We start from the raw sequence: 13,274 nt of genomic DNA on the forward strand, positions 1-13,274 counted from the left end.
AGAGGCACCAAAGCCCCAACACACCAAAACCCAGCACAAGTGCCTGAAGTAGGGGAACCAGAGGAAGGCAGACAACAGGCCCCTCGGCTACTGGAAGGACATTGCATCCATCTCCAAGCCCATGGAAAAGGCATAAAAGAGGAGAAACAACGGAACGCATAGGACCGAAGAAGCAAACAAGTCCACCAACCGATATTCAAAACACCACGACAATGGCAGGAATATCATCCGTAGCAGATAAAAAGACCCCACGGAGGAAAGTTCCCACACAGACAGCCCGTCAACACACTCCCCCGGTTCAGGAGAGAAACTGCAGACAGTGAGGCCAACCATGACCCCGGCCTGGAACAATGGAATCGAAAGAGGAAACTGAGGGAACGAACAACGTAACCCTCCCTAGAGAGAAGCAGAACATGATAACATGAGAGTCCGCCCGGACACCAACACGGCGAACCGCCAGCAAGGCTGGTAAATGTCCAGCGACCCAATTGAACAGCCTTTAGCCCCCGGCAACGGAGAACAAGAAAACAGAGCCACCGACCACTAGTCCGCATCAAAGAGTCATCCAGAAAAGTCCCCCAAGGCCACAGACAGACGCGCGCAGTGACCGTCCGAGAGGGAACAAACAGAAACGGACGACATCGGAACAGATGACTGACATCCAGCCACCAACAAAGAACCACCCTCACCAGGGCAGGCACAGGAACCCACAGATCGAAATCCAGACCATAGGGGCATCAATGAGAAAAACAAGATAACTCATCATAAGAGACAAAGGGAGAGGAGCCCAAGGCACCACCAGCAAGCAGGAGGACAGAATACCCGGACCCCCAACCAAAGTCACACTGGAGGGCGAGTCCCCGACACCAGGGACTGAAAACAGACTCCAGAGGCAAAGTCAGTGTGTGATGCTCGAACACCAAACCCAACAGCGTCCCAAGTGAGCCCCAAAGTACATTCGATCCAGAGAACGAATCAGGAAGCCAGAGAAACCGTAACCCAGGCAACCCTCACGGACACGGAGCATTGCCTCAGAGAAAAAAGAAGCAGATTCAACCAAACAGCCAGGGAAGGAAGAACAAAATCCCCCTCCCACGAAAAAGCCCAACCAGAGGTGCCAGAACCGCAGCAAAGACACGAGGGGAGGAACACAGGCCAAAAGGCAAACCAATACGAGAGGTCGAAAGGACAGGAGCATGGAGAGAAGCATCCCGCAAACTGAAGGAATCCAGAAGCCCAATGAATGAGCAGAGGCAGGAACACCTCTAAGGATACCAATTGGTATGTGACGAAACCAAAACATCAATCCAACCAAGGCAGACCCATCACAGGACATAGGCCTCCGTGAGACATCCCACCAGGAAGAGAACAAAGACTATCCCCCTGCCCCTGCTGACCCACAGGCAACGGAAAAATAGCGCCCTATCCAACAAGGCAGCGCACGCACCCAACAGTGCCTACAATTACAGAGTGACCGAGGGTAAGGGGTGACCCGAAACCTTCTGGGGGAGACAGCAGGTAAACAAGCAGAAAACTCGTCAACACTACCAGGAGAGCCCAGTGGACCAACACAGTCCGCATCCAGTCGACCATAAAGAGAGACAGCCGACATCCCACAGGACCCACTTCTGGAGCGACCCACGGTAGTAGAAGAGGAGGAAGAGGTGGCAGGGAACCAGGACAAGACAGAGGAAGAAGTACTCCAGCCATGCCCAAGACCACGAAAGGCCAGAGGAGCCAGGCCACGATGAGCAGGAGCAAGTGCAGAACCACTCATTAGACCAAAAAGCACAGAATCAAAACTCACAGCTCAGCATCGGCCCTCCCAGAACGGTACTACAACAGGTGACAGCCAACAGCCCCTGGCACCACCAGGCGGCAGAACCCACCACGCACGACCCCTAACTACAGAGAGCAAACGAGATCCGGAGTGGCATAGGCAGAAAGGGCTAAGGCACAAGGAGTCAAAGGAAACAAAAGAAGAAACTGCCCCCAACAGCCCATCAGGGAAAGAGCGGGAAAACGGCCACACCCAGGCCAACACCCACCGCAACAGAGGCAGGAAACCGAACCGTAAAGCCCAGCAAGGGATAACTTTGACTCTGAAACCAGGGTAAATAATAACAATAAAATGTTTCCATCCAGCCCCCAACAAACACAACTCAGAGGAGTAGAGAGGCAAAGATACAGGCCTGGCACGTCGAACTGCGCAAAGAAATGAAAGACCTCCATATCAGAAACCGGGGGAAATCCATCATGGACTCGGGAAACAACAGGAAGGAACGGATGCGTCGAAGAACAACCCCAAGATCCAACCCCAGCATAAAATGACCAGTCAGGTCCACAACTTCCTCCCTCACCGTGACACGGGAAGGACCCGGAACACAGCTGGCCCTCACAGGAGGGGGAAGCGATTCCCGAATATGCAAGGCTGCCGCCACCGCAGGAGCCAACATCTGCCGAAACAACGCAAGGCAAGGGACTGAGTCCAGAGAACCAGAAGAACCCTCTGTGGCAGCGGAAAAAGAAAGACCAGCAACATCACTATGGCAAGTAGGAGCACCCCAAAAGCGTACCATCACCATGGAAACCAGAGAAAAGAGCCCCAGTCCGGGAGTAGCACGCTGCAGGCATGTCACAGCATGATCTCAAGAAGCGCAGCAATTAAAGGATATGATAATGAAGAGCGCCAAAACGATGTGACATCAAACAGCTCTGCGACATACAAAGCAGAAGTCCAAACTGTGACGAAACCCGGGATATAACCAGGGACCTTCAAACCCACAGTCAAACACCCTACTATGCGAGCAAAACAGGGAGGCCTGAAAGTAAGGTACATCAAGTCCGCTACAGCAGGACACAGTACCATGCAAAATGAGAGGGGCAGGCAGGAGAAAAGAACACGTATGTGACCCACCAGAGTGACCTGTAGGAAAGCCAACAACATACAGAGTATGCAGAAGCACAAGAGGAGGGAAACGCCAAACCCTATAAGCACCCGCGAGGCAAGCACTACAAAAAGACATGCAGTATCAGAAGCGGACACAAACCACGAGTGAATGCAGCCCCCCCCCACTCGCCCGCCGTAAAAAATGACCAACATCAGGAAACCAAATGCTGTGGCCACAAACAGGAAGGCGTGCAGTGAAACGCACAGTGGATTTACCAAATGTACCACCTGGGGAAACCTATACAGATTAGGCAGGATTCGAACCCTGGTCTGTGAGGGCGGGCAGCCCGGAAAACACGCCGGGACTGCAACAAGCACAATGGCGGCGACAGGAGGCACCAATAAACATGCTGAGTCCGCTAGAGCAGGACTCGGCAATATGAGCAAACAATTGCAGGCACCCAGACAAGACGCAGAGTCAGCAAAGGCAAGACTCGGTGTCAGTATCAGAAACAGAACCGGCACGTAAAGCAAGAACCCGCTAGTCCGCTAAAGCAGGACGGGGGAATATGTATAAAATGCCCAACAATGGGGGATAAAAACAGAACAAAATGACACTGCATCCCCCCGAAACGGAGCTCAAGAGTCTGCTAAAGCAGAACTGCCGCCCCCATCTCACCTGTACAACAGGAACATGAACAGCACTCGGAGTAGTGCAGAAACAAAAAAAAGGTCGTGGTGTGGATCTTGTATCCTGTTATGTGATTGGTGGTTGCCCCTGGGGGCCATATTGGAGGGATAGGGAGACTAGTAGGTTAACTTTTGCTTGGAGTTTCTGTAGGAGCAGAATGCTCATTAGTAACTACTGTGGAGAGGAAGATGGACGCGGAGGTAATGTTTTTGTACAAAGCAGGAGGGGATGTTCTCGGCAGCAGTCGGAGAGCTGCAATTAAAACACTCTAAACAGCCCCCTGTTGTCAATGACAGACAATTAGGGCCCCAGCTGGCCTTTTCATCAAGCCTTGGACAGGCATCCCCGATTACAGATAGTTTACAACCCACTTGAGCTCCAGCCTGTGGTGTATCAGTGCTTTACAACATTGGTTAGTGAATAGATAGTCAAGGAGAGGGAGTATTTAAACATCACTCGAGGAAACACATTTTTTTTTATCCCAGGACTCCTGTAACATGTTCATTTGAACAAATGCAATGTATTTGCACAAATAATTATATCTGACATGCAGAAATACGCTGCATTAGGGATTGAAGGACTCTCCTTAATGTTGATACGGCAATCTCAACAGAGTCAGTTCCCCCTTATATATTTTATAAATGTTCTCGTTGTAGGTATCTACATTACTAAGATACACCGCTCTATGAGGACTAAGTGACATCTATATGACAACTATTAAAAACAATTAAAAGTAAGTAGGCCTATATGTATCCTAAGTAATGATTTTTTCATTTTGAAAGGATGTATATGTTATGTACCTTTAATTACTTTATTTTAGATGTGGCGTCCCCTCCACACCTTTAATGAAGAATAAGCCAATCTTAGAGATAGCAATAAGCCGTCCTCTGCTGCGTTCTGCTCTCTTGTATACCCTTCAGGTAAAAGGTTTTTCTTTGGCAGGCCAATAGCTTCAGTATGTGCTAGAATGTAACCAGGGCTGAACAGCAACTGTTGTCATTGTTATATGTTTCAGCATACAGCTGCCTTATCCACTGTTAAAAAAAAAAGAGATATAAAGGTGGCCATCAGTGACCATGCTTGCCCTATAAACAGTAAAATGTTGAGGTTCTGATTAAACGCAGAAAGGTTAAGGTATTTTCCATGCTCTCCTTACGTTAGATCGGGCTAAAGTGTGTGAAATCCAGTAGGAACATCTTCATAAGCCTGTACGTGTCTTAGAAAGGTACTTATTGAATAGGTTCTCTTACCGTGCTATATGACATTAGCACCATTTGCAATATAGAAATGATCTGTTCTTTTCTTTTGTGTTATTGGGTATCACACTGTGTCTTATGGGATATAAGGTTTCACTCGTTGGTGTCAAGTTAGATGAACTTTGAGTGTGTGTAGTGGTCCATTCTGTTGTCTCAAATGTAAATTATAACAGACTATGTATTACAGGGCATATTAGTAAATTATTTCTTTTTGTGCATATTATTCCAGATCCGCACCCCAGGTTCAGAGATCCTATACCGTATTGTCTCTGTTTGGTCCTGATGAAGGTGGTCCTTTATGCGGCTTTGCCACCGAAACGCGTCAACCTTTCTTCTTCCTTTGAAATCTAAATGACTTTGGTCATTAATTGGACTACAGTTTCAACGCTATAGGAAACCCCTTTCTTTTGTTATTTTTGTGATGGAAGGATGTTTAGGTGTAAGTATGTGGTGTATGTGTGGATCTTTACCTGGTTGTGCACATTTAATTGATTCTGTGTTCTACATGAATTTGAAGAAATGAGGACAACTTTATTGTGTTGCAAAATGTTTTCCTTGTTGCCTTTGTGCAGAATATATATATTTTTATAATTGATGAATCTGAAAAATATGATATAAAAAAAGGAAAAAAAAAGATAAAAAGACTTTTTAACTGTAAAAATGAAATAAAATGAGAAAAAATTTACATTTTGTGTAGATATTGTTGGTGTATGCCCTATGTTTGAGAGGTAACTCCTATGGTATAAGTAATTATAGGTCAAGAGGGAGCCCTCTTTTTGTTGTTCTTGGTATTGCTCTCCCCTCTACTCCCTGACCTGAAAGTAACTTCCAGAGGGGGTCCCCCTTCCGTACTAATTAGTGTGTGATTGCTCCCTTCCCTCGGAGCAGCTTCTGCTCGTGGCTACAGGACCAACTCATGTACCCGGAAGAAACGCGTAAAATCCGATATCCCTGCTCCCCAACCCCCACGCCTTCCACCATGACCCGCCTACCGACAGACCAGTAAGGTCAGACTTGTAAACCAACGGCAGATGTATTTTAGGTTCTTAGTACACTTATTTTAAAACTTTCCTAGACCCCCATTAAAAATCCCACAGATCCATTTATACTACTACTACTACATCAACAATCATTGCTCCTAAAATAAATACATAAAATAGACCCACTGTTAACCTGTACTCCTGTATTCATGCAGCATGTTGGCCAATAGCATCAAACCAGCCTGAAGCTGCATGTGTTCCAGGTCGAAGGGTAACTGGCTTGGATCGTTCCAATTGGAGCAGGAACAAGGCTCATTTGCATATAACTAGTCTTTGAAGTAGTATAATAGGTGAAAAACGATGGACTAGAATGCAGCCCCAGCAAATCCCAATGGCTAGGACTTTTACAAGCATTCCACCCAACACTTACTACCCGTTGCTGCCTTCCATTGTTTGTCGGCACCCCCGTCAGTGTGCACCAGTGGAAGTAAGAAGACAAAGCGCCACCCGCGTTGCGATTCTGTACATTTCGTTTTTGCAGTTTTACATAAGCGCTAACTCGACCAAAAGTATTGGAGTGCTTTACACAAGCACCAGTTGTGGTACATATTGCCACATTCATTTTAGGAACAGGGTTAAGTGAAAATGGTTTGCTTCCTTCCTCTCTGATAGATCCCAAATGATCAAAATAGCGAATAGTCTTTCATCTCCTTTGGCGGTAGGTCAAGGTGTTCCTCAAGGCTCTAACTTGCACCCACATTGTTCAATCTCTATTTAGAACCATTGGGGAATCTCCTAAGTAAATCCGAGATCCACTATCCCTCTATGCGGACGACACTCAAATCTACCTCAAGCTTGCCTCCACTCACGATCTCTCCAACCTAAGCTCTACTCTTGACTCCATTCAAAACTGGATGTTCACTCATCAACTGATTGTGAATCCCTCTAAAACTGAATTCCTCCTCCTCACTTTCTCCTCCCCCGGTTCAATCATGGATGAATCCGATGAACCTACATAACAATAAACCCATCATTGTCGACAGCGCAAAATCCCTTGGTGTCATACTCGACACAAAGCTCAATCTACTCTCCCACATAAATTCCATTGCAAAGTCTGCTCGATACCAACTGCGCCTTCTTTGGGGGATTCGTCGCTTCTTCCCAGAGCATGACCTTAAAACCCTGGTCCAATCGCTAGTTCTCTCAAGACTGGACGACTGCATCGCTCTTCCTACTGGCCTCCCCAAATCCGACCTGTCCCCCCTTAAATCTGTTCTCCATTCAGCAGCTCATTTCATATATGGGGCCAAAAGAAGCGACCACATCACACCCATTTTATCCACCCTCCGTTGGCTTCCCATCGAGGCAAGATCTATCTACATGACTGCCTATATCACCCACAAAGCCTTGCACTCCTCCTCACCTCGCTACCTGGCGAATAAAATGAAACTCTCTGGAGGGTGTAGACCATCATGTGATGCGGGAAATCTATTGCTTGAACCTCCCACTTTCAAGAAGGAAAGGTCGATGGCCCAATCCTTTTAAGGCAACGCAGTGAGAATCTGGAACTCACTTCTGCCTCAGCTCTGGACCACCATCTCTTCCCAGGCCTTCAAAACTGACCTCAAAGCTCTCCTCCTTCAAAGACACTTCCAAATTTAGTTCACGCCCTCTCTATTATATGAAGGAAGTTCTTCCATTATAGGAAATTCTGTTCTACATGACTATAGAAGTGCCTTCCCAATGTGTTCTTGTAGTTTGAGAGTCTGCCATTTATTACAGTATTATACTTCTGCTTGTATTGTGTACTCCTTTGTAACATGCACACGTCACTTTTACTTTTGTAATGTATCGTTTGCTACCTCTTGTATTTTGTTTGCTTTTGATACATGCGCAATTACCACCATTGCCCCATGTAACGAAACGTTTGTTTTTGTGTTTTGAGTATCCGCAAATGTAGTGCAGTTTTATACCTCTATTTGTACTTTGTACGCTTTTGTAACATACACATGTCACTTGTTTCCTCTTGTAACGTATTGTTTGCTACCTCTTGTATTTTGTTTGCGCTTGCTACATGCACAACTGTCACTATTGCCTCCTGTAACGTAACGTTTGCTTTTGTAACATGCTGACTTGTAATTTTTCCTCATGTTTCACTACTGTGCCTATTGTGAAGGGCTCTGACACCTTCGGGTAAAGTCAGCGCTATATAAAAATGCATAAAATAAATAAATAAATAATTTGCCCAAATCACAGGGTGTTCGAGCCTCCCTCTATACACACTATGTATAGCATCCCCATGTGCTCAATTGCTACTTTGTAACGAGCAACTGCCTTCGGTTACTTTGGGCGACTAGATTTGTGCCGGGAGCGGTATGTGACCAGCGCTTGTTTTTGTTGTATTTAAAATGAGTGGGTAGGTAGGCTGTATGCACACAGTGCGATGGCACAGGGAGTTGAACGCTTGCTGCTGACAAAATAAGGTGGTGTGCATGTTTTGAGGTAGAAACCCGGGAAGGAATACTCGACCTTCCCTCTTTCTGAGCTTGGTGACTTGAGGACTGTACATTTGTTTATAGTGTCCTCTATTATTTATAGCGCTTAGGGACAGTAGAGGTATTTTGCGCTAAATAAAAAATAAAGTTACTTGTTTTAGTGATCAGTCTTAAAACACAACTTAAACTATTGCGTCACGAGTGTCCACCTTCATCTTCAGAAACTAAATAGCACGTGGAACTGAAACCAGTGGTGTGCGCCACCCGCTAGCATATCCGTCTTTCACGCATGCGGCCTAGTGCAAAGGCTGCGTCACCGAAGCTTTTAGACGCTATTGTTTAGCATTCTCCATACCTAATCTCCCCCGAGAGTCGTGCCGGTGAAGAATTACTGCTCTCCTCCCAAATGTTGTTTTAGAGCCCAGAGTTCAAAGTTCTGGAATTCCTCAATTCCCAGAGAGAAAGAGGAGGGGCGGCGGGGTTAACCGAGAGTGACGTGGCTAAGTAGTGTACCCCTAAGAAATGCTTTTGTTTTAATTGCTCTTGCGATGAGCAGTGCATGCAGCAGGTACCTGAGAATAACATTTAGTTACAAGCGGACCCTTTGAGCTCCAAACCCAGTAATGGTTTGTTTCTATGTAGTGTCCTAGGCCACAAAATCGGGGCTCTGAGCGCTGAACAGCAGTATGTGAATTGAGAGCAGCGTCAACATAAGGCATTGGCAAAGCCTGTAGGACTCGCACCCAAATGAAAGCTCATCCTAATTGTTGATTGTTTGGTTCATTTTTTGTGAGTGACGCAGTGGATGGGCGAATGGGTGAATTCAGTAATGAGCCAGTATGTCCAGGCTCTTGCCACATCTCATCCATAGTCACTTATCCTCGATATCATTAGGCTGTTAATCTAACCATTAACTCATTCTTGCATTCATCCGGTGGTCCACCCATAATAACACAGACTAATTCAGCAGCTGATGAGGCATGGGCAGTTGTAAGGTAGACTTATTGATGCTATCAATGCTTGTTTTAACAACCATTGCCATAGCCAATCGGTCTCGCCATTGGGACCTTAGAAGTGTTCAGCCATGCAACAGTTGATGTTGTTGCACCAAGGATATTGTGCTGGATAACTAAACACTTATAAGGTCCCAAAAGCGAGACCTATTGGCTATGCCAATGCTTGTTCTAGATTCCTTTTGCACAGTTAGCACCATCGTATTGTACCTTCCTGCTGATAAGGTGAATTCTTCCACAAGGGTGTTACTTTTCCTCAAAATAGAAATTGCTTGTTATTAGAAATCCACCTTCGCCCACCACCACCCGGCCTTCTACACCTACGGCCATCACCAGCTCGGGGATCCCTCCAGGCCCAAGATCACTGCCCATGAGTGCAACACCCTGAAGGACAGCCTGAAAGCAAGAAACCCAGCAATGGCAGCAAGATCATGCTGTGTAAATATGTAATATATATTTGCTCAACCCTAATCGCTGCAACTTTCCCTAAAATGTAATCTTGAGTGAATCTGCACCTTGGATATCTGTAACTCCAACAACTAGTATCTGTAGTAGTCTATGTACTTACTACCATTTTTATGTGAGTTTAGACTTCATCGGTTTCGTATCTTTTATGTAATTCATGTACTCTGAAGTCCTTATGTAATGTAACTGGTTCTATTGTAAAGCACTCTGGCACCTTTAGGTAAAGTTCACACTATATAACAATCTAGCGGTAAAACCATGGCATTTTTCCATGATATTGGTACTACTGCAGTACTCAGCTAGATATTGGCTACTTCCAGAAAGATAGGTGTAATACACTCTTGAAATTTTAAAATGTAGTCAGGTTTCGATGGGCTCTCCGGAGATACAGAAAGTACTTGATGCATTAAGGTTGAAATAGTGTCTACGTCAAGCAGGGTAAGTTGATCCAAGGGTGGTCAATGCATGTGGGTAATGCTTGTGTCATGGGAGGGAGGCAAAACTGCTTTCTTTTCCTTGTTGAAGTGAAGATAGAGATAGTTGTCCTTATTGACAAAGTAGTCAGCAAGTTTGTTGCAGTGACTGTTTGAAGCCTCCGCTAATCCCGGAGAGGATGCGAGTTTAGTCAGGCTATTAACAACAGAAAAGATTTCCCAGGAGGGGTTACAGCTTTAAAAAAATATATGTCTGCGAAACAGGCACTCTTTTAATCAGTTTCTGGTAGAATTTAATTTCTCCCATATATTGAGTTGATGAGACTGTATCATAAGATGTGTGCCATTCACGCTCTAGTTTTTGCAGTGCTTCTCTTCCATGAGCAGTATTTCGTTGAACCAGGCAACTGAGGGCTGTATCCTAATTCTGTAGGACTTTGCTGGGATAAAATGAACTAAGGCAGAGAGGAGCCATGATTTGGGGCAAAACTCTGCCCGATCTATCTTAGAGTCCAGTTAGGGGACCCTACTCTCAATGAAACTTGAACAGGCAGATGGGTCCAATTTATGCCAATGCAACGCAGAGTTGCTAGTAGTGGTATTCATAGTGCTAGGAAGGTCGATGGTCAAAGGCACTATGTAGTGGTCTGACAAGGTCACCGGGATTGGGACATTTGTTAGAAGGAAAGACATATTAGAAAAAACAGGGTCCAACAGATGGCTGGCCAAATTAGTGGCCTGTTTTACTAACTGGGCTTGCTGCTGGGTAAATAATGAAAACAACTAGAGAGAGAGGGAAAGAGGCACTCTCGGTCCCCCAGGTAATAGTTACAATCAACAGAAGAGTGCCCACACAGGGATAGTAGTGTACAGCACAGAGAAGAAAAGAGGAGTCAAAACAACCTGAATAGGAATTTCTCAGGGATTTCTTGGAAGCCCTCACTCACCACCCTGGGTGGTGACATGCTTCATCATCGGGCCCACCAGGAGAAGCCGAATGCCTCCCTGGTGTGCTGCAACGCCAGGTTACTGCGGACCGGGATTTTTTTTGTGACAAAGTGTATGAAAAAGTGAGTTTAAAAAAATACCAAACAGCTTTACCAAACAAAAAACTTTATTCTGTGGTTAGCTGGGTATTGGTTAAAAGGTATGTGCAGGGAAATATACCAACTACTGTGTTGGGTGTTTTCCCCTTTTAAATTACAACGGGGTCAACATGTTTCTGCCCTTTAAGTGTATGGATATTACTGGGCATTCGTCAGGACCATGTAATTGTGTACCTCGGTGGTGTAGGCGCGCTAAGGCCCACCCTAGCCAGAGGACGTGACAGTTAAAAACAGAATTATGTGTCAAAAAAAGGTGCAAAAAAACAAACCAGAAAAAGGGGTTCGAACAATTTTGATGAACCTGTGGTTTGTGTATTAAAAGATCCACACTTCATGGGTCTCGGGAGGGGGGTGGTGGTGACAATGGCACACCACCCGCAACGCCAAACACCCGCTAGGCACCTAGCGCTCTCCTCGAACCGGACCCCTTGCTGCTGGGTAGCCAGGTCATTGATAATATCTTGGATTTCTTTGTCATTGAATACATCAAGGTGCAAATGTAAGTTTCCAATGATGTTGAAGTTATAAAGTTGGAGCAAGAATGAAAGATTCCCTGAACTGATAAGACAGGCCGGGGGGTCTGTAAATCAGAAGGCCTGAGAAGGTGACATTTTTATTAATGGATAGTTTAAATAGCTTAAGTCACGGTCCTCAATAAGGTCAGGGGACAGAGTGTACTCAATATTGGTTCTATGAATCATAGTAATGCCACACGCTCTGCTGATAGGTCTGTCGCATCTTTGAATGTGGTAGCCCAGAGGGAGGGCCAAAGCAGGTACTGCATTTGTGGAGTTGGTGAGCCATGTTTCGGTCAAAAATAGAACATCAAGCTTACGATCCAAAATTGGGTCAAATATATCAGCATAGTGCCCGACCAGCGAGCAACAGTTAATGCTGTGCATTTTTTAAGTTAGTGACATAAATGTAGATATAGTTATTAACTCATGCCTGGGCCGAGCTGGAGCAGAGCGCAACAGGGGTCCTTCTGCCATCTGCCTTTGGCACCAGGTTCCTCCCCCTTATGTTTTCCAACTATGGCTGGAAAGACCAGATCAGCCATTTAGTCCTTTGGTTCCTTCAGGCTCAGTACTCTTTGTATGAGGTCAGTTAATTATAGTGATGGTTATTTTTAGTCATATTCAGCGTTCCGACATGTTTTCATGACAATGTAATTTGTGCATCTTTTCCTTGAAATCTGGAACTGCTTTCTCTCTTTCTATCCTCATTGGGTCACCTTCCCCTAGGGCTGCTCTGGGTGAGGATAGTTGTTCAAGGATCTGGAGGTATGGCCGTCTGAAATGCTTTTCGCTATGATCCAGTTGGTTCCGTTCAGGCGTAGAGGGTTTGGATCACCTTGATCTTTGATTTCATTCTCTGGGTCCCTTATTGGGCCACCTCCTGCTCATATATGGTAGAGCTGTAGAGCTACCTGTACAAAGGGGGGGATGAGTTCTCTCTTGCTTCTTAATCACTCTGTTTTTCTACTTCACGGACCATGCTTATTCACTTTTTGTCCAGATGTTTGGTATGACATTTTTCTTTCCCTCCGGTTTCGGGGATCCTACTATTATTCAATTACATAACGAGGTGGCCATGAAATCATGTAGCTCCTTGGGTGGACCGGAGTGGATCTTTCCCAAGAGGAACTGCAATTACTTGCTTGCCTTCAGTGGCTTTTCTGATTTAGTACACATTCAGTTGGACATCGAATGGCTTATCCCCTCCATCCATTTCAAAGCCGGTTTTTCCCACCAGTTCTCTAATTAGGTGTCTCTAGATGTGCTCTGCCTGCTCGTGCTAGTAGTCTATGGATTTGTATGTTTCTGATCCTTGGTTGTAACAGAATGTTTGGTTTGCTTGGAGAAATGGAGTCTCTCTCAGGATGATGCCTTTTAAATGCAGGTCCTCCCTCAGGGAGACCCAGAATGTTTGGCATTGTTTAGG

The sequence above is a fragment of the Lissotriton vulgaris genome, chromosome 8 (assembly GCF_964263255.1).
Source record: "Lissotriton vulgaris chromosome 8, aLisVul1.2, whole genome shotgun sequence".
NCBI lineage: Eukaryota > Metazoa > Chordata > Amphibia > Caudata > Salamandridae > Lissotriton > Lissotriton vulgaris.